General features: G+C 36.6%; 2 long non-coding RNA genes across 3 annotated transcripts in view; both read left to right on the top strand.

Moving 5' to 3' along the window:
- The window catches only part of LOC105004524, a 19,423-nt gene extending 11,987 nt beyond the window's left edge, over positions 1–7,436 (top strand). Inside the window, exons 2-4 of one of the 2 annotated variants that reach the window (XR_827231.1) lie at positions 2,514–2,662; positions 4,330–6,813; positions 7,059–7,436. This is a non-coding gene — a long non-coding RNA (uncharacterized LOC105004524). Of the gene's footprint in view, positions 1–2,513; positions 2,663–4,329; positions 6,928–7,058 lie in introns of those variants that run through there. The other variant, XR_827232.1, reaches the window with a different exon arrangement.
- Positions 7,437–8,498: 1,062 nt separating this feature from the next.
- Positions 8,499–21,672, top strand: LOC105004523. Its single transcript, XR_827230.1, has 4 exons — positions 8,499–11,590; positions 18,321–18,379; positions 18,907–19,000; positions 21,186–21,672. It is a non-coding gene; the product is annotated as an uncharacterized LOC105004523 (long non-coding RNA).
- Positions 21,673–23,062: the final 1,390 nt, after the last annotated feature.

The raw sequence follows: 23,062 nt of genomic DNA, 5'->3' as shown, positions 1-23,062 counted from the left end.
CTATTATTTTCTCCCATTCTGAAGGCTGCCTTTTCACCTTGCTAATAGTTTCCTTTGTTGTGCAGAAGCTTTTAAGTTTAATTAGGTCCCATTTGTTTATTTTTGCTTTTATTTCCAATATTCTGGGAGGTGGGTCATAGAGGATCCTGCTGTGATGTATGTCGGAGAGTGTTTTGCCTATGTTCTCCTCTAGGAGTTTTATAGTTTCTGGTCTTACGTTTAGATCTTTAATCCATTTTGAGTTTATTTTTGTGTATGGTGTTAGAAAGTGTTCTAGTTTCATTCTTTTACACGTGGTTGACCAGTTTTCCCAGCACCACTTGTTAAAGAGATTGTCTTTAATCCATTGTATATTCTTAATTCCTTTGTCAAAGATAAGGTGTCCATATGTGTGTGGATTTATCTCTGGGCTTTCTATTTTGTTCCATTGATCAATATTTCTGTATTTGTGCCAGTACCATACTGTCTTGATAACTGTGGCTTTGTAATAGAGCCTGAAGTCAGGTAGGTTGATTCCTCCAGTTCCATTCTTCTTTCTCAAGATCGCTTTGGCTATTCGAGGTTTTTTGTATTTCCATACAAATTGTGAAATTATTTGTTCTAGTTCTGTGAAGAATACCGTTGGTAGCTTGATAGGGATTGCATTGAATTTATAAATTGTAGATTTTTAAAAATGTATTAAGTCAAAATATCTGGAAATAATATGAAATTTTGTTATTCTTTTCTGAGCACTGGTATGATAGAGATTTCCAGCTTCAGATTAGAACACATACATTAACATTTCATGAAGAAAGGGAAACTGGATTATATTTATGATATAACAAATAGTAAAATAAATACATACTAGATAAGACTAGTTCTCTGTGGGTTTGGCCCACATAGACACATTCCCTGGACAGTTGACAACTACTCTTTTGGGAACTGTGAATATTAAAAAGAAATTATATGTGTGTGGTGGGTTTTTTGTTTTGTTTTGGGTTTCTTTTTTTATTTATTCTTTTTTTTTTTTTTTGCTACTGTCAGCTCTAAACTAGGATTGGCTATAGCTATAGCACTGTCAGAATTGGTAGCCTTTTAGGAGACATTTACCAGATGGAGAAATTAGAAGGTTTTCTTTTTTTTTTTTTTGGTCACACCGTGTAGCATACGGGATCTTAGATCTACAATCAGGGACCAAACCCATCCCTCCTGCAGGGGAAGCACAGGGTCTTAACCACTGGATCACCAGAGAAGTCCTGTAGAAGGTATTTATTTATTATTTTTAGAAGGTATTTTAACTCAGAGATGAGAGTTTTGCAGTGGAAGTTTAGGGGTTCTACCAACAGCAAGTTCTTTCCTTGGATGACATTATAAAACAGTATAGAATCTTGCCAAGGTTTCTTGGTTATTTCTCATTGAAACACTATGTAAATTTGGTTGAGTTATGAAAGTAATCTGTAATGTGCTCCAGTTCATTATTTTTTGATTATTAAGCATCAAGCTATCATGCATACCTTCTTAGCAATGAATTTAAGTGAATAAATTGAAAATGTGATATATTTGCATGATCACACTAAAGCACTATCTTATAGAATATAATTTCTTTATTAAAAGTAATAAATAATAATGTTATAATTTATTGAAAGTATAGATGAACATTAGCTGTAGCTACCTATTTCCTACCATGGTTTTTGGTGGTTTTATTTTCTCATGGAATAACACCCATAAGTGCACCCAATTTAAGACACAAAAAAGGTGGAAGTCCTATTGTTAAAAAAAAAATTATTAGCATAAAACAGCATGTCATTTTATTTTACTTTAATGTTCAAAATAATTTCTTCATATTTAGAAAGATGACATCACATAGCATTATAAGACACTATGTTGCAGTTAATAAAAATTTATTAGTAGATTCAGGTTTAAGAATGATCTACATTTTTCTCTGTAGTATAGCAAGCACAGGGTTATCCTTATCAAAATATCACCCTTATTTATTTGTATTTCCATGTAATTTCTTATGAGTAGGAGAAAGTTTGAATTGAGTTAAACCAGATATAGAGTAGATTGCATTCACTCTCAGATATACCCATGGGAATGCTTTGTTCTCAGTTTCTCATAGAATTTTATATTCTCACTGTTGTATACTTACTTTTTTTTTTTCATTTTTGTACATTTCCATCAGACTATAAGCTTCATGAAGGCAAGACTGAACTTGTCTGGTTTATGTTATAGCCCTAGCGCTTATCACAGAATTACTGTCTCTCAAAACAAGCTCTCAGTTGGTAGTTACTGAAGGGATACTTGACTTAGCAAATTACTTTTTAATATAAGAGAAGTTTTTACATTTTTTTTCTGTAGTGAATACACTCAGAATATCTGTTCCACACAGATGGCTAAGGAAAACAGAAAAACAATCAGGAGAAAATACAGGTATACATGGTTTTCTAAGCTTCCAGGTGCTTACACCCTCACCTACAAAGCTTGGTTTCATTGACTTAGGCTCTGGGTGTGCTCACTCGACTTTGTTTTTGTAGCTGTGCTCGGCTGAGTCTCATGGCTATAGATGGAGCAAAGGAGCTAAAATGAAGTAGGAATTGGAAGAACAGAGGAGAAAAACTGGATTTTTGCCACCAATATTCATCCTTCACTTACCCTGAAGACCATTTTCTAAGACGGAGGCATGGTAGGTCTCCTTAGAAATAACTGACGAGATTAAGGAACAAAGAATACAAGCCAAATGTCCTGTAAATCGAGGAGCAAGGCTGTCTGATCCAAGCAGACACTGTTATGACATCCTGTACCTGGATTCATAAAATTCCCTATGGGAACCACATAATTCAGGCCAAGGATACCTCTGGAAACATTTGTCATTTGTTCAGCTTTCAAGAATGGCTTTGTGTTAGATTTGCAGTGAGTGGCATTGAATATTATAGTTTTGGTAAATGTCGAGAGTATCATAATGTAAATTGCTTATTTCAAAATGACATTTTTCTGTGCCTTAGTAGCTTCTTAAACTTTCACCAATGTTAATAATTCAATTTGGAGACTGACTGGGAGAGAATTCTCTCTCCCACGAGTCACTTCAATCACCTTCCTAGTTGATGGAGCAAAAGTACCCATTTCAAAAGTGAGTGTGGAAATGCAGCAGAGTGAATGGAAGAACTCGATGAGAAAGTTGAATTGGATGCTAGTCTTAGCTCTGTCACTTAGTATATATGTGATACTGAGTTATAAATAGCTGTTCTGCTCCTCAGTGTCAGACTCTGTATTTATGATCCTTCCTACCTCACCTACTTCCTTAGAAATAAGGTCATGAACATGACATCTCATTATACTCCAAGATGCAACACACGTTTGAGATGTTACACTTCAGTATCAAGGTTAAGTGTCAAAAGAACTCAATAATGATGTCATTCAGAAACAGGATTTGGAAGGATAATGGCTATGAAAATAAGAAGGTAAGAGAATGATGGTTCAAAGGGAAGAAGCAGCACCTGTAACAGTGTAAGAATCAGAAGTCCTAAACTGAAAATCTGCAACTAGGAGGAAACAAAGATGAGAGGTCTGGATCCATCTGTGATTTTTGTTCCTCTGGCCAAGAACTACAGTATTATTTCTTAAGTGAAGCCTGTTGTTGCTTAAGATTGCCAAAGAGTGACTTACAAGCCCGGGAAGACTTTTCCTAAAAGTCTTTATTGGTTGACTTTTCTGTAATGGTTCAGTTCAGTCACTCAGTTGTGTCCGACTCTTTGCAACCCCATGAATTGCAGCACGCCAGGCCTCCCTGTCCATCACCAACTCCCGGAGTTCACTCAGACTCACGTCCATCAAATCGGTGATGCCATCCAGCCATCTCATCCTCTGTCATCCCCTTCTCCTCCTGCCCCCAAATGGTAATCAATTAAAAATATTTTTACCTGGGCCCTTGACTAAGACAGTCTTGTGGAGCCTAGATGCTGTAGCCAAGAAGAAAAAACAAACCATCCAAAGCATCTCAGGTGCTTGGTCATTATGGACTTGTTTCTTCACATGGAAGATGAGACCCTCAAAGCAACAATGCCAAGTAATGGAATAGAGCTAAGACTTCTTAAGTGAAATAATATAATTTTGAGGGGGAAATTGATGGCAACTAGGCATAGGTTTTTAGTAAGCATTTTAACTAGGAAAGCATGGGGAAATCTCTTAAAACCTCATTTTCTTTTTTTTTTTTCTTAAGCATTTGACCACATACTTTTAACTGTATGACATTGAAGATTACATAAGCTTAACTTTAGGCAATGCTGTAGCTTCAGTTTATAAGGAATTCAGATGATAGTCTGTTTCTCTTTTTTCTTTATTTTTTCTTTGAAGAAAGGAAAGAAGGATCATTTAAAGCAAAAAATGGCTTCCATTTATCTCTTACACGACATGAATAAAACAGATGTACCAGGTAGGTCCTCAGGTAAGTGGTTCTGTGGTATATTTTTTAAGTGTTTTCCATATCACACCTACCAGTATCCCTCTTAGAATTATGCTTTAGACATTACTTGGGTTGCAAAAAACACTAATATACTTTTAAGAATCCCTCAAGTTCTTCCTTTCTTGATTTCCACTTTTCCCACTCCTCTGCTATTAAAGCTATTTGAAGAGGTCTCAGTGAATAACCATTGCCATCTTCATATATTTTTGGCAGCCCACAAAATTTAAAACTCTCTTAAGCTCACACCAAAAAGTTAGGTCTTACTCATTTTTTGGCACTGAAAAATGATTACTAACATGATAAATAAAAAAACATAGTAACTTAAAGAGTTTTTGAGGGGGAATTTTCTTTATCTCTCAAGTTTTTTCCTGATAAAATAAGAACAATGCTCAAAAGAAAAAATATTGTGGTTTCATTAGAATTATGTTCCTTGAAATGTGCAATAATATTCTCATGGTCAAGTGTTTATTTCATGACAAAAATGAGGGATGTTAGTGCATTACTCTGCATTGTAAAGTGTGACAAGTTCAGAGTAAGCTAACTGGAAGCTGGGAAACCAAGGATGGATAGATCCTCGGATAGATTTTTATATTGGTGAAGAATTGCATTTGGCTTCTAGTGAGAGACCTGTGTGATTTAAATATATGTGGTTATACATTTGTAAATCAAAGTATAGAGCTAGGCAGTCACTGAGTTCAGTAGCACATGAGTGTCAGGGATTCTGGGATAAATTTCTTAGCCTTCTACTCAGTCCCCACATGGCTGCTAGACCTCAGGACCATACCAGCAGTTTTTGAAAAAGAAGAAAAGGAGGGGTTTTTGTCAGCTTAATAAACTTTTCCAGAGGTCTCATCCAACTGTTTATTACATCTTCCTTATGAGATATGCTTACATCTTACTGTCTTCCCTATGAGCAATCGAGACTGTAAGAGACAGTCTCTTCCACATCTCTCTCCTAGATTCTGGTGGATTTCTAGGAGTTTTAATGTTCGTTCTTTATAGATGCCTCACCCTGGTCTCAGCCTTCATCTGTACATGGTGTCCTGCTTTTATCTTCACATACTGTTTGACTCCATGCAAATTTCTTATTTTATGAGAACACCATTCATATTGGATTAAGGCCCTAATGACTTCATCTTAACTTAATTACATCTTCAAAGACCCTTCCCAAATGAGACCATACTGGGAGTTAGAACCTCAACATATACTTTTGAGGGAACATAATTCAATATGTAACAGTTGGTGTGCAAATTGCTTAATCAGAAAAATGAAACTGCAGCCTCCACATTGAAACAACCTTTTTTTTCCCTCCATTTTATGAAGAAATGATATACTATAGGGATATTTAAGCATTTTAAGTGCCAACTAAGTAGCATACATTGGAAATACGGCTTTTAGTACATTATTATGAAAATATACTGTAAGTCTAGATTACAGGTGGGTTGCTCCTGACTCTGAAGATACAGATTTACTTCATGTTATAACTGTACGATTAACCAGTGTTGACTATAACAGCTCACTTTTCTCAAAATAACACTTTTTTGAAATTTTTTTCATTTCCAAATATACTGAAAACTATATACTAAATAGTACATTTCCAGAGACAGACAGAGTTGCCACTTAGTTAACACAATCATTTCTAATATCTTTTGCAACAAATTCAAATTGAGCATCATGTTTGGATGAAACAAAACATTGTTGTTCTGTGTTAGTATGCCAGGTGAGAAGATGTAGCATCCTTTGAATCTTTAGTCTCTTCTGTACATGTTCCCATGTGTCTCCACATGTTCCACTGTTTTTAGGTTTAGCCTTTATTTTTGTCACAGTCTTAAGAAAAAGAAATCCTTTTCCAGGATTTAATTGTGCCACCAAAAAGACAAGGTCAAGGTTTGAACTCTGGTGCCTGTGAATAGGAGTTTATTTTGAAGTAGGTCTTTGTAGATGTAATCAACTCATGATAAGATCATAATGGAGGGTGGATGCTCATCAAATGATAGATGTCTTCCTAAGAAGAGGGGAATTTGGACACAGAGGGAGAAGACCATGGGAAGACAGAGACAGAGAATAAAATGATGCATCTATAAGCCAAGGAATGCCAAGGATTACAGGGAATCTCCAGAAGCTCAGAGAGAGGCCTGGGACAGATTCTCCCCTGGAGACTCCAGAAAGCTTGCCAAGACTTTTGGACTTAATTTTAGACCTTTGGCTTACAGAACTATGAGAGAATTAATGTCTGTTGTTTCAAACCACCCAGCTTGTGCTAGTTTCTTATGGCAGCCCTAGGAAACTAATATGTCCAGTATATCCAACTGTGATGTCAAATTCCTGTCTGAAGATAAGCACCAACTGCCATCCTTGAAGCTCCGCCTGCCTTAGTGAGTAAAGTAAACTTCATGACAATTTGTGTTCAGACTTTGTTTTACTTTCACACTGCGGTTTGTGTTTATTCACACTGTTTATATAAACTTGTTTTCATTGTTCACTTGAGATATATATATATACATATATATATATTCCAGTCTATAAAATTTTTTTGAGTATTTTGGATTGGGATGATATACCTTGTAATTTCTTTAAAATTAAGGAACTTTGCTTTCAATTTATGACTTTTCACTTTTAGGACAAGGTTTTGAGGAACAAAATTAAAATCATTAAATGAGCCATAGAGTTTACTATTAATGTATGATTCTGATGATCACAACCTGAATAAAGAAAAAAGATATTTCTAGCAAGAATAAGGTAAGTGGTCATGTTGGTTTCCTGGGAAAATAATAATGTATTCTTGGAAGCACCACTAATTATTCATAAATTTTAAAAATACCTGTATAAAGAGCAAGGAAGCACATGAATTTGTCAGGGAAAGAAAAGAGCAAAGCAGGAAATGAGGCAGATGTGACTTATGGAAAAGCAGCAGTAAGAAGAGGCATGAAAATGAAGTGAAAGTCGCTCAGTCATGTCTGACTGTTTGCGACCCTATGGACTATACAGTCCAGTGAACTGTCCAGGCCAGAATACTGGAGTGGGTAGCCTTTCCCTTCTCCAGGGGATCTTCTCAACCCAGGGACAGAACCCAGGTCTCCTACATTGCAGGCAGATTCTTTACCAGCTGAGCCACAAGAGAAGAGGAGGCAGAGTGAGAAGTAACTGAGGAAAGTGTATTTTTACCATCATTCTTGCTCTCTGACAACTTTAGTTTTCAGCTCTGTTTATCAGATTGTTGTATAATTTATCAAATTTATTTTTTAGGCTTTCATATTTCATAATTTGTTGTTTAAAAAATACTTGCTAATCCCCTCACATCTTTCAGTTGTTTGTCCAGATATCACCTTGTCAGGCAGTCCACTGACTGCTCACATTCTGTGACCTGACAGCCCTCCCCGGTCCCTGTACTTCAGAGCTCTCTAGTCCTGTTCCACCTATTTATCTTATCATCATGCGTATCGCCTTCTAGGAAGATTTGTAGTTTACTTATTGTTTTTACTTCAGTCTGCCTCCACCTCCTTCTCCTAAAACAGAAGCTCCTTGAATTCACATATCTTAGTCACTGATGAATCCCAAAAACCTAAGGCTGTCTGCTGTATAACAGATGCCCAATGGTTACTTCATTTTTTAAAATGAATAAGTATATTTTCTTTAAAATTAATAACCTGAACCTGTTGTGGCACTTACAGGACTATGTTTTACTCGGTATGTGTGTGTGTGTGTGTGTGTGTATTTGTGTGTATGTGTATGTGAGTAATGAGTAAAACACACACACACATATATATATATATATATGAAATGAATAAAAAAGTGAAAGTGTTAGTCACTCAGTTGTGTCCAACTCTGTGACCCTACCTGACCTACCTGCCCATGGGATTCTCTAGGCAAGAATACTGGAGTGGGTTGCCATTCCCTTTTCCAGGGGATCTTCCCAACCCAGGGATAGAACCCAGGTCTGCTTCATTGCAGGCAGATTCTGCAATTATATATATATATATATATACACACGTATATATATATACACACATACACACACACACATACACACACACACATATATTTGCATATTGGGCTGGGAGTTTGGTGGCGTGTGTATTCTCATTTTATCAGTTGACATGGAATTATATGTGTTTACGGAGGAGTTGTTGCTTGAGCTGATGCTTGCCTTCTGAAATGTCTCTATAACATAGTTTAGTAAAATGTTAACAAATCCCAATGAAACACATCTGCTCTACTGTTGTCTCCAACTCCTGGTCTCTTCAAACTTTTAAAACTGTCATAGACTACTGGAAACATGACTGCATTTGAAATTAGTTCAATAAAACAGTAGTTGCAGATGCATCATTAAGGGTTTAAAACCAAATTTTCGGCCAAAGGGAATGGCTTGTAAATGTCTGGCCATGACTCCAGTGGTGTAGAAGGAAGTTTTCTGGCAATGAGGGAAGTGGGGCTCCCTGCTCGCTGACACATAAATGACTAAATTCGAGAGTTTTCTTCATGTGTCTGCTCACCAATGGATGTGTAACTGGATGCTAGTATTGCAGTGCACTTGTAGGTTAAAATCCAGGAGGTGATGAAAGACAATCTACGGTAATAGAATTGGAGGAACTCGGGGGATTGGATCAACCAGGTACAGTCTTACTGCTCCCTCTTTTTCACTTTATATAAGCATTTTTTCCCTACAATCTAGAAAGTACAGTGCGAGTGCTTTCCAATGTAATTGATGGCCCCGTCTGGCATAAGTGATTCCACATGGTGGCTGATGAACGACTCTTGGGTTAGCCCCTCCTCTTGTTCAAGAAACAGACAAATTAGCAGACTTTTCTCTCTTCTCCATAGAACTATCATTCGCACATCAGTTTATCTATCTTAGATGAAATTTTAAATATTTTATAAGCTGGTGAACCCTCTTGTTCTTGGTTTTGGGGGAAAGTGGAGTCTCATAAATAGAATTGCCTTACCTTCTCGGTCATGGGGTTGATGGATGGTCGGAGGGAAAGCAGCATCCCGGGTTTTTCAGAGGCATGTCTCTGCTTAGATCAGATTATATGGTGACTTGCAGTGTAACTATACTAGTATCTCTTTACACAAGAAAAATTTCTTTTAAATAACAGTATCAATTTGGGGTTGCTCAAGGGAGTTAGTAGAAAGGCTTAGAACATGGCAGTAGTAATATATACTCACAAGGTCAAAAATTCTCAGCTTGAGAATGGTTCAGTGTGCTCATTCATCACTTTCCACTTTTGCTCATGTACAAGACACCCAACCAGGTGTAAATTAAAACTACTGTACTAGCATGATCAGGCTTTAAAAAAAAGTATCAAATCCCAATTTACTGCTGTCAATTCACATAAAGATATAATCTTTATGTTGTAGATATTTCTGATTGTGTTGTTCCCAAAACTCAAGGACAGAAACAAACTGAATGATAAGCAGTGTCAATCTTGCATATATATAACAAATATCACCTAAAAATTATAATGCACTATATATATAATTACCTAGTTAATTTTATATAAAAACACTGATTAAAATAATCTGAATTTACCAAGAATCCGACAAAGACAACTGAGAGGAAACAAAGTTAAAGGTTTCTTTAATCTACTGGGTAGGCGAGATTGGAGAGATGGCTTTTACAACATTCTTAGGAAAATTCACAGCTGAGGATTCATAGCTGTGATGCTCAGATGAGGACAGCTGATACTCACGCATGTTACTGAAGCCAAGTGGTGGGAGGATATACCGCATCCAAGCTGTTTCCATGAGTGCACAGGCTCTGGCTTGTTTTCTCAAGACTGGAGAAGACATCACACATTCTTTTGGAAGTTGAGTCCAAACCAAAACTCCACTAGATCTCCTGTCCTGCCTGTGTGGTCTGGGTGACCCACTTTAGCTTGACAGAGCTCTGGGAAATTTGATATGTCTACATCCAGTTTAAAGGTTACTCCTGGGTGGTCCTTAGCAGTTAATAGAATTTGATTCTGGGGCCATCATGTGAGATTCAGAGAAGTCCAAGAATCTGGGCCTGGACAAGATCCAGTCTGTTAAGAATGGTGATTACTCCTGAGCATTTCAATATATAAATTGGCAGAACTAGAGCTGTTCTGGGAGAATGTACAGATAACACCAGACACACCTCACCAGCCGTCTGCAGCCATCTTGCTTAGCATCTTCCAAGGCAGAACTCAAGACACCATGTTTTCAGATTGAGCAATAATTATGCATTGAGGAAGCTGTTCAGAACTTTCCAGGAATGGCCTTATGGCTAGAAAAGACACAAAGACATTTGCCTTAATCTATTTAGATTCAATGACTTCTCTAAATAATATAAATTTTTTTATTAAGTGTAATTGCTTTACAATGTTATGTTTCTGCTGTACAGTGAAGCAAATCAGTTCTATGTATATCCACACACCCTCCCTCTTGAGCCTGCCTCCCACCCCAACCTCCATCCCACCTTATCCCCATCCCTTCCCTCTAGGTCATCCCAGAACACCAAGCTGTGAATACAAGCAGCTTCCCATGAGCTATCTATTTTACACATGGTAGTGTATATATGTCAATTCTTAATTACATGTATATTAATAAAAGAATGGAGATGTGGCAAATCTAGAAATCATTTATATTTTACTATTAAAAAATAATGGGTTGTGGAAAGAGCATGTGCTTTGGAGACACCCAGGCCTGAATTTGAATACTCACTCCCCATTTACAGGCTGAGAGACTTGGGGCATTATCCCAAGAGCAGAAAATATCAAGGATTATTCAAAAAGTGTTCAGATATATTTGTAAGTGTCAGTCTTTTAAGAAAACCAACAATGTTCCAATCATAAAAACCTGCTTAAAATCGCATGCTGCCTCTGGTATCTGTCTGCATGGCAATCATCAGCATGTAACATAAATGTATATTTTACACATGTACCTTGCTTGCTCCCTGTCTCCCCTTCCACTTTATCCCTAAAAGTAAAACTTCATTGTTTCAGGAATTTATTGTCCGATGTTGTTTACCATTGTATCCTTAGGAACTGCAATAGAGACTGGCGCATAGCATCAACTGAAGTATTCTGATGGTGGCAAAAGTGACCAAGGCCTGACCATCCTTTCTGCAATGGTGCTCTGGGAGTCAGTGCTTCAGGCCCACTTAGAGCTCTCCTGCCCTGCAACAATTTGGTAAGTACCAATTCATCTTTTGCTGTTTAAAATTGCTTAAGTTAGGTTGATTTTTCTGAGATTGGACCATGGTTATAATTTAGTAAAGTGATTATTCAGAAATAGCAGTTCTGTGAAATTCTGAGTATAAAGGCAGAAGGGTGGGGATTACTTTGTTCTTCATTTCAGATCTAAAGAGAACATTGAGAATCTTATGTAACTCTGTGGCAGATTGGGGGAGACACAAGAGCCTAGGCTCTGACTTCAGTTTGTTAAATATAAAGGTCACAAATGAGTAACTAGCTGGCAGCTGACAGACAAGCCAAGGAGAGGGGTTGTTGTTTAGTTGCTAAGTTGTGTCTGATTCTTTGTGACCCCATGGACTGTAGCCCGCCAGGCTCTTTTCTCCATGGGATTCTCCAGGCATGAATACTGGAATGGGTTGCTATTTCCTTCTCCAGGGGCTTTTCCCCACCCAGGGATCAAACCTGCGTCTTCTGCACTGGAAGGTGGAGTCTTTACCACTGAGCCACTAGGGAAACCTAAGGAGAGGGGAGGCAGGGATTCTTGTGCTTAGAAGTTCTCAGAGTAAAGACACCTGAATGATTCAACCCATACCATACATGGGCCATGCCTGAGAAAGAGCCTACATGAGATCATCTGTAGGTTCAGGGCTCTCTGAAGGGGAAATGTGATCTCAAGGGAGATTTACTGAAGAGGCCCAGACCCTGAAGCATTCTCAGTGACTATAGAAGGAGTATTAACCAGCCAAATTGGTAATCAACCCTCCTCTTCCATAGAGATGGAGATTTCTGAAGAACCTAAGAAATAGTCTGAGAGTTAGCTCTGTGTCTGCAGCATACAGGGATTACCATACCAGCTCCTAGTCACACAAAAACTGTCTCGTTCTCTTTGCTCCCTTCCTCTTCTGATGGCTGCCAACAAATAGTTGCCTCACCCATTTACTAAATATAGTTTGTGCCTCATCTCTTCCACGTAATAGGCCCCCGCATAACAGGGGTACTCAGCTTTTATTACTGAATGGAAATAGACTTTCTGATGGAGCTATATGTGAAGACTGAAGGTAACCAGAGAATTTGTTATTTATAGTGACAAATGTTTTGTAATAGCATACCATTATAACTATTTGGAGTTAAGAGATCCCTTTTCTACAATTATTGAACTATACTGAAAGTCAAGTGAGATTTGAGAAGCAAGAAAAAGAAGCCTGATTAAGGGAATAGAAAGGAACAAAATATGCAAGAATGGGAGTGACATATGAGACATAATTAGAGGTGTGATTAAAATAGTCATAAAACAATAAAACAGTATGTGTGAAGACAGTCTTTTGCAACAGATCTGAAAACCTTAGACATAGGTGACATAGATGCTTTTCTAAAAATTTAAATTCCTAAAATCATCGTAAAAATTTTTTGAAAATAATCAAAAAAGTTATTGAGAAGGTTAAAAATCTGCCATTAATAAAAGCCACTAAGACCACAGATTTTCACAGCTGGATTACATCAAATCTTCATAAAAAACAGATAATTCCTATGTTATTTAAGTTACTACAATCCACTGGAAAAAATTCTTAATATGAAACCTTATGAAGTTAGCATATAAAAACAAAAATGTAGCCTGAACTCCTATATAAATACAGATACAGAGATCTTTGTAAAATAAGAGATAGTTGTAATATCCCAAAGTCCATCAGTATAATGACTTACCTCAATCTATTTAAAAGTCATATGGTAATACCAGTACATTATGAAAGAATTATATGAATTAATAGGAATAAAGTATGACAAAATAATAAACCTAAAATTAATCATTAAGTTAGAAAATTCTCATTGAAGTTAATATGAAAAATTAGATGTAAATTTCTACTGCTGCTATTGCTTTGGAATGCTAAGTAAAAAATATTAGTATAAATATTAGAAAATAGATTTTTTTCTAATGACAACATTAATCTAGAAATTCAGATTCTAGTTAAAATCAGAACCAATGAAAAATAATGGATAAGAGAATTTAAGATAAAAACAAAATAAATATGTTAAGACCAAAAGGTTTTGTTTATATTATCTGTAAGCAATGGCAATGAAAGTGGAAAGATATTCATTTATAATAAAGAGTATAATATTTTCATAGATAACTTTAAAAAAAGAAAACAAAGGACATATATTTTTAAAAATCTATGAATCTTATTCATAGACTACTAAAAGACATAAAACAATATTTAAACTATGGAAAAATATACTGTGATTTTGGATGGGAAGAATATAGTAAAAATGCCAATTCTTCAAAATTATTCAATAAATTTGAGGCACTAATAAATAGAACTTCATCAAGGTTGTTTTTAGAACTGGATACAATGATATAAAACTTCACTTGGAAGAATATAAGTCTGAAACAGCCAAGGAAAGTTAGATATAGAGTCAGAAGCTGTGAAATATGCTTTATACATCAGACTATAAAGTCGCTATAATAATATCAATATGGTATTAGCCATATGGATCCATAAAAAAAGAGAATCTAGAAAATAAATGTGTGTATATGAAACTTTCATATATGGTCACATTAGCTACTCTTTGGGAAAAGAAAGACTTATTTATTAAATAGAGATGACAATTAGCTGTTTAACCAGAGGGAACTAAGTTGGGTCCACTCATGTGGAAGAATTAATATAGTAAAAATGCCAGTGGTCCCTATTATGTGTTGTTCAATGCTGTAGCCACCAGGCACAGATGTTATTTACATTTAAATGGAAATTAATCTAAATTAAATTAAAAATGATGTTTCTCAGCAGCTTCAGTCATATTTTTTAAAGTGGGGCTAGTGTTTGTTTATTGTGGAGAAGGCAATGGCAACCCACTCCAGTACTCTTGCCTGGAAAATCCCATGGACGGAGGGGCCTGGTGGGCTGCAGTCCATGGGGTCGCTAGGAGTCGGACATGACTGAGCGACTTCACTTTATTTTTTTACTTTCATGCATTGGAGAAGGAAATGACAACCCACTCCAGTGTTCTTGCCTGAAGAATCCCAGGGACGGGGGAGCCCGGTGGGCTGCCGTCTGTGGGGTCGCACAGAGTCGGACACGACTGAAGCAACTTAGCAGCAGCAGCAGCAGTGTTTATTGAGTAGTGTAGATTATAGAAGGTTTCTATGTTTGTAAAATATTTTGTGGATAGCAGAGATTTCTCTCTTTTTCCATATAATACTTCAGTTCAGTTGCTCAGTCGTGTCCGACTATTTGTGATCCCACGGACTGCAGTACGCCAGGCCTCCCTGTCCGTGACCAACTCCTGGAGTTCACTCAGACTCATGTCCATTGAGTCGGTGATGCCATCCAACTGTCTTATCCTCTGTCGTCCCCTTCTTCTCCTGCCTTCAATCTTTCCCAGCATCAGGGTCTTTTCAAATGAGTCAGCTCTTCGAATCAGGTGGCCAGAGTATTGGAGTTTCAGCTTCAGCATCAGTCCTTCTAATGAATATTCAGGACTGATTTCCTCTAGGATAGACTGGTTTGATCTCCTTGCAGTCCAAGGGACTCTCAAGAGTCTTCTCCAACACCACAGTTCAAAAGCATCAATTCTTCAGCTCAGCTTTCTTTATAGTCTGTCACATCCATACATGACTACTAGAAAAACCATAGCCTTGACTAGATAGACCTTTGTTGGCAAAATAATGTCTCTGCTTCTTAATATGCTGTCTAGGTTGGTTATAACATTTCTTCTGAGGAGCAAGGGTCTTTTAATTTCATGGCTGCAGTCACCATCTGCAGTGATTTTGGAGCCCCCCAAAAATAGTCTCTCACTGTTTCCCCATCTATTTGCCATGAAGTGATGGGACCAGATGCCATAATCTTAGTTTTCTGAATGTTGAGTTTTAAGCCAACTTTTTCACTCTCCTCTTTCACTTTCATCAAGAGGCTCTTTAGTTCCTCTTCACTTTCTGCCATAAGGATGTTGTCATCTGCATATCTGATGTTATTAATATTTCTCCCAGCAATCTTGATTCCAACTTGTGCTTCATCCAGTCCAGCATTTCTCATGATGTACTCTGCATATAAATAAAATAAGCAGGGTGACAATATACAGCCTTGATGTACTCCTTTTCCTATTTGGAACCAGTCTGTTGTTCCATGTCCAGTTCTAACTGTTGCTTCCTGACCTGCATATAGGTTTCTCAAGAGGCAGGTCAGATGGCCTGGTATTCCCATATCTTTAAGAATTTCCAGTTCATTGTCATCCACACAGTATATTATTTATAAATTGGGCTTCCCTGGTAACTCAGCAGGAGACATGGGTTCAATCTCTGGGTGGGGAAGATCCCCTGGAGAAGGAAATGGCAAGCCACTCCAGTATTCTTGCCTAGAGAATTCCATGGACAGTGGAGCCTGGTAGGGTCACAAAGAGTCGAACATGACTTAGCCACTAAACAACAATTGTTTATAAATATTCACAAACAAAAAATGAATATAAATATATGTGTACATGTACATTTAGTAGTTCCCTATTGATTTAAAATTTAAAAAATAGAAGAAAATCATAAAGGCTACTTATATAGGGATTAAGGGGAAATTGTATAACATTACAGAAGCCCAGAAAAACTAAATTAAGATACACTTGACATTAAAATTATAACTTTTGTATACACACTGATATCAGTATCAGTTAGGGTTCTTGGTTGGAAACAACATGTTCAGAAAATCAATTTTGTAGGAAAAGTGCCCAAACTCTACCGAGGAACTACTTTTGAGAAGATACTTCTGCTGCCTCTGTAGGACACTGAAGCCACGGTTCACTGTCTTGCTTTCATCATTTCCACCTTGGAGTTATGTGCAGGTGAATTTGATAGGAGCATGTTCTTGTACCCTAGTTGCAAGGGAACCTGTGAAAGTGAGTTTCTGCTTTCTAGTTGAGGAGACGGAACTCATGAGTAGAAAGTTATTCACATACAGAAAGAGTGTTCAGTAGATCTTAGAACAGACACAGACATGACAAACGTTCACTATACTAACAAAGTCAGCAGGCAGATAATAAGAATTACGGGGAAAAAAACAAGGTTGCAACACAATGATGATGAGTGTTTAATGTCTATAATATAGGAGGAATCCTTACAAATTGTAAAGAAAAGGACAAGCTACTCAATAGAAAATTACATCAAAGATATGAATAGGGAATTCACAAATGAGTAAACTCAAATTTCCTGTACTTAAAATAACAATGTAATATGTATCATTTTACCATCACCAACTGACAAAATTTTTAAATTTCAGTAAATCTATTGCTGGTCAGTATAAAGGAAATGATACATTCTTTGCTACTGGAATGATAAATTATCCCCATCTTTTTGGAGAACAATTTTTAACAATGCCTTTAAAAATGTACATAACCACAACCTAGAAGCAACCACATTCTTCAGAAGTAAAAACACCACGGTATAAAAATATACATATGAGAATATTCACTGTCTTTTTCTTTTTTTTTTTTACGAGGCAAAAATCAGAAAGAATGAATGGCCTTCAACTGAGAAAAAAATATGATACAGTCACACTATGGGCTATTGAGAAGCAATTAGAAACCATGAGTAAGACCTATGCCATTTGTCTTGGGGTAATTATGACAACAAGTCGTTGAGTGAGAAAAGCAAGATGCAGAAAAGCAACCAGAACACAACACTACAGCGACCAGAACAACACACAACACACACTATAAAAAATGGCAGGCACTGAACTTTTAAAAAGAATCCTCATGGGGGAGGGTGAATTGATGAAGGTGAAGAAAGGAAACAGAGAAGTAGCAAAGCAAACAAACAGCGACAAACCTTGCAGATTAAAAACATAACCAAAAATCTCATTTACTTAACTCTCTCTACCTGAGTTATGTATATACTTGCTTAACTGTTTCTTAAAACAGTTAAGTGTTGGTCTCTAGACTTTAGAAATGTCTAAAATATATTCTTAGGTGAAAAATTATTCCAGAGTAATATGTAGAGAATGAGTCCATTTAAAAAAAAAAGGTGTGTGTGTTTTTATGTGTTTTTACCAAAAAGATTATGCATACCTGTTTATTAATTCTGGTTTCATTAGAAAGGGTAGATTTGCCAAGCAAAGGATGGTTACTTATTATACTAATCCAGTTAATTTCAAAATTTATAATGCATTAAAAAACAAAAATTTAAGAATATGTTAACATTCTAGAATATACTATAAAGGGAATAAGCTGTATTATGATTCAGGGAATAATTGGAGACCACTGATCGAGAAGGGGGCCTTTGGGAGAGCCTCTCTGAGGACAGTGTCTGAGCTGAAACCTGAAGGATAACAATAAGGTTTATTGTGGAGAACTGGACAAAGAATTTTCTGAGTCCAGAGGCCTGATAGTTCATCTGAAGGGCAAAAAGGAAGCCAGCCGCCTGCTGTGTCGGAGACAAGTGGATGGGTTTGTGTGGATTAAGGTCTGAGAGACAGGGACTTGTAGACTACCACTAGTAATAGTCTGGGTTAAACCACTGCTGGTAGCGAATAGACTAAAGTACTTACAATGTAAAACCTTTACAACAGCTTCAAATTGCAGAGACTCCAGCCCTTCATCACTAGACTCAACTCAGTTCAGGTGAGTGTGAACTTGGATGGTGCATCTCACGTTGCAGATTGCTTCCAACCGTAGGCAGTAGGACCTTGTCTCAGTCCATGCTGAAACAGAATAGAAACAAAAGCATAAACTAAAACAAACTCTCCTCCCCATAGGTTGATAGAGAAGCGCTGTTATAAGCCCTGGAAGATGTTTGGTTGCTATTCTCAAAGAGGTAGGAAACAATTTAAACATTTTAAAAAGAAATGAGTCTTTGTATATATTTTACAGAAGAATTCTCTAGTTCAAAACTAGAATTATCCCAGCTTTCATGGTTAAAGTTTTAAATATCTGTATGAAATGTTAAATATCTGTATGTTTTTGTTGTTGTTCAGTCGCTAAGTCCTGACTAACTCTTTGTGACCCCATGGGCTGCGGCACACCAGACCTCCCTGTCAATATCTGTATAAAATTTTTAGCACAAATGTGAGGTGGTTTTATTCCTCCTAGTTGTTACTCTACAGTTACATTTAGCTTCTCAGATGCTGGCATGAAAAAGTTTTAAGATGCTTTCAGCCAATGTTTATGGTTTTCAAGGGGAAGATGCTGGAGGAAAAAAGGAGGCAAAGAAGGTAAAATACTTAAAAGGGAATTATTTCAACTAGGAAACATGGATTAAAAGCCTGGTTAAAGGGGGAAAAGGAAACATATGTAGGTTGGAAGAATGAAAAGTAAAGTCAATGGTTTGATGTTTTATTGAAGATGAAGAATTCTTGCAAAATGAGTACCTGAGACTGAAAACTGAATGAACGCAGGTGGCAGCCGGAGAAGGGAGTGACTGATTTTAAGATTTCAGGTATGGTGAGTTACTGCTGATACAGCCAGCATCACTGGCTGGGAGGGGGCGGAGGAACAGGTGACTGAAGGTAAGGAAGGGCTCTGACAGGCAGAGGAAATAGTTCATCCATAGGCCTCCTACAGTTACCAAAAATGATGGCATGAACCAAACTGGAGAAGAGAATGAGTCAAGAGTAAATGTAAGGGAGTAACTGGGTCAAAATATGAGACTAAGAAGGAGATGTAGTGGGTAGTTTAGTCTGGTGGTGCAAGCTGCAAATGGGAGGGGGGTGATACACAACCAATGCCTTACCTTCTTCTGGTACGTGCTACTTGGGGTATACTAGAAAAATACATCCTCTGTGTCAGACAAGGGAAACAGTATCATCAGGACCTAAGGTAAGAAGTTAAAGATGACGTTCAGAGAAGAGTTTGAATTGATATGGGATCCTCAGGATAACATATTCTTAGGATTGGCTACCTAATTTTTCAGGGCCCAAGGCAAAATGGAAACACAGGACATCATATTCAAGAATCACACACATACTCACTCCTATGAATACTATTCAGCCATGAGGAAAAAGGAGATCATGATATGTGTGAAAATACGGATGGACCTTTAGGTTTTATGCTAAGTGAAAGCCAAGCAGAGACAAATTCTGCTCTGTAAGGTATCATATATATGTGGAATTGAAAAACAAAACAGTAAAACTCATACAAATAGAGAACTGAAAAGGAGTAGCCAAAGGCTGAAGGCTGGGGAAAGTGGGAAGAGCTTGGTAAAAGGGTATAAACTTTCAGCTGTTAGGTGAATAAAGTCTGAAGATCTAAAGTAAAGCAGGGTGACTGTAGTTAACACTGTAAGGTATAGTTTTGAATACTTACCATTCTCAGTCATCTTTCATGTTGCTACTTTCTAGAGAGGAAAGACACTTCATTCTTTAGGAAGTTTCTAGACATGGATTTTTGCCATGTTGATGTTTGTACTTGATGAATGAAGTAGAAGCCATGGGCATGAGGTGACTTCTATTTCATGTAGCCAATCCTTGAAACCCACATTTCAAACAAGTGTATAGTCAGAAATCATTTAGGTAAATTATCTGATAAAAGTTTATGAAATATAATTGGGTAAATAAAATCATTGTGATGGTGCTTTCACAAAAGAAAAAAGTCCTCATATATGGATGACTTTTTACACATTGAAAAACTATGCTCCTTGGAAAATTTTGTGATCGAATTTCTTAGTACTACATTTTGCTGTTGCTCTATACCTAAGGACTCAGTGATCTCACCACGGATTACTTGGCGTATAAGCCAAGTTGGTTATCTTATTTATGACAGAATCTCAGCTTACTTTTTGTCTCCAGATACTTACATACTGTTGTATGTGTGAGGGATTGGGGGAAGAAAAAAATGCAATTAATTTCAGTCAAACTGATTATTTACAAATCCTTTTTAAAAAAGACACAGCTGGTTGAGTGATTTATTGGCTGACGTAATCTTTGTGCTTATGGAAATATGAATTAATTAATGCTCTCTGTCTAAACTTTGCTTTTGTTTTAATGGACTAGTAATAAATAGGAATTTTGGTCAGTTTGATGTAACCCAAAGTAGAAAACAAAGGACAACTAATGAGTAGGCCTCCTATTTTTTTTTAAGGCACTCCCTGGAGTAGAGGATTTCCTTTCCAGCTATGCATTCTAGATGACTATATCTGTTAGCACAGTTGTATATGTGACACCTTGTAATGGCACAGCTAGATTAAAAGTAGAGAAAATACATTCAGACTCGTTCTAGTTTTAGCATTACTGAAAAAGGGAATTTTTCATTAATTATATTTCTTAGTTAACAGAATTACTTTGTACACAACACATTTCAAAGAATTAGAATATACTAAAATATACAGTAGTGCTACTGTATAAATTGTATCTTTCTATTATTATCTTCATATCCACCTTCTGGAATTTAAGTTGAATTTTATTTTAACTGAGAGTATATTTTAGTTGGCATTATGGTCTGAATTATATTCCTTTCAAAATTCATATGTTGGAGCCCTAAGTTCCTATAACTAAATTTGGAGATGTGGCCTTTAAAGCAGTAATTAGGAATTCCATGGACAGAGGAGCCTGACAGGCTACAGTCCATGGGGTTGCAGAGAGTCAGACATAACTGAGCGACTAACAGTTTCACTTTACTTTTTCAAGGTTAAATGAGGTCATCTTGGATCAATAGGACTAGTGCCTTTATGAGAAAAGGAAGAGATTACAGGAATGCACGTGAACAGAGGAAAGGCCATGTGAGAACATAGCAAGAAGGCAGCCATCTGCAAGCCCAGGAGTGAGTCCTCAGAAGACATGAACCCTGCCAGCACCTGGGTCTTGCACTTCCAGCCTGCAGAACAGTGAGAATGAAGTTATGCTATTCAAGATACCTATGTTAGGTATTAATATTTTGTTATGGCAGCCCTAGCAAAGTAATAGAGTTGGAAACTGTTCTGTGTTTTTTAATTTAGTCCTAAAAATAACTCACATCTATCCATTTTTAGAACTACTAGCATACATGATAACAAATGAGTGTCAATTAGAGGCTTTTGAAAAAAATTCAATTTGGATGAAAGTAGACACGTTTTCATTTCTCTGAGTTTAACATATTATTTAGAGCAGTAAAGACTTCCACCTTTGCAAATCACTGTTTTAATCTTATCACCAATGTTTGTTGTAAAATATTTAGAAAACATAGGACAAAAGAAAATCACAAGTGGCTCAGAGGTTAAAGCGTCTGCCTGCAATGCAGGAGACCTGGGTTCGATCCCTGGGTCAGGAAGATCCCCTAGAGAAGGAAATGGCAACCCACTCCAGTATTCCTGCCTGGAGAATCCCATGGACAGAGGAGCCTGGTGGGCTACAGTCCACGGGGTCGCAAAGAGTCAGACACGACTGAGCGACTTCACTCACTCACTCACTCAATCACTGAAATAGTTTGATATCTCAACATAGCCAGTAATAAAAAATGGAGAGATTAACTACAGAAACTAATTTAAACTAGTGATTTTAAATTTAATCTATGAATATCATTGTCATTAAATATATTTCATATGTACCCATACACACACAACAAACAATTTGAAAGCTATGTCACCAAATTCTGTTGAATGAATTTAGCATAATTAATGTAACTAATCAACTGCTGTTAGATAATTAGAATGTCAAATATTTTCAGTAATAAACAGAACAAATATGATAAATTCTCTATGACATATTTTCAAAAATTAACATATACATATTTTCAGCTGCCCTCTTCTAAAGCCTTCTCTTTTCCTTCCAAAGAGGAAAGCTACGTTGTTTTGGCAATTTAAGGCTTGGGGTTTTGGCTGTGTTGATCCAGGAAATGGATGAATGAGAGCACTGTTTAAGAGGCTATATTAATTCACTTGAGGAAGACACATGCAAGACAAGAAAAAAGTTGATCTGAAAAGATGGAGAAAAGAGGTGACAGAGAAGAAATGACCAGTGCTTAATTATATTAAAAGGTTTTGGAGAATTTTAATAGAGAATCAGAGACAGTGGGAGAACCTACCCAACTGTAGTGAGGCTTTTAGGGAAGATAAATGGAGGAAGAGGATTTTTAGAAGTTCTGTGGGGTGTGACTAAAATCCCCTTCATAAGTCCTTTTGAGAAATCTTACAATTTTCATTTTTTATTTTTGAATATCAGATGTTTTCTTTAAAATATAAAAAACACTGATTAAAACCACAAATGCTATGTATTCATTTTAATAACAGGGATCGATCTATCTATCTACGTGTGTGTGTGTATACATATATATGTGTATACAGCTTAATTCTTGAATATACTCAATTTATAAATAACATGCTTCATAAAAAGGGTGTGTAAAATTTAAAGGTTTTAATCTATATTTTTAAACTGCTATATAAGAAATCTCTTTATATCCATTGAGAGTATTTAAAAGTGCTTGTTTTCTTACATTTGTTCAACTTTGCCAACTGATAAACAATGATGTCAAATTATTTTAACTTTCATTTTTATTAAATGTGTATAGATATTTTCTTATATTATTCTCT

The sequence above is a fragment of the Bison bison genome, unplaced genomic scaffold, assembly GCF_000754665.1.
Source record: "Bison bison bison isolate TAMUID 2011002044 unplaced genomic scaffold, Bison_UMD1.0 scf7180017864479, whole genome shotgun sequence".
NCBI classification, from domain to species: Eukaryota; Metazoa; Chordata; class Mammalia; order Artiodactyla; family Bovidae; genus Bison; species Bison bison.
Note: the sequence above shows the minus strand (reverse complement) of the source record. Positions and strands in the feature narration are given on the sequence as shown.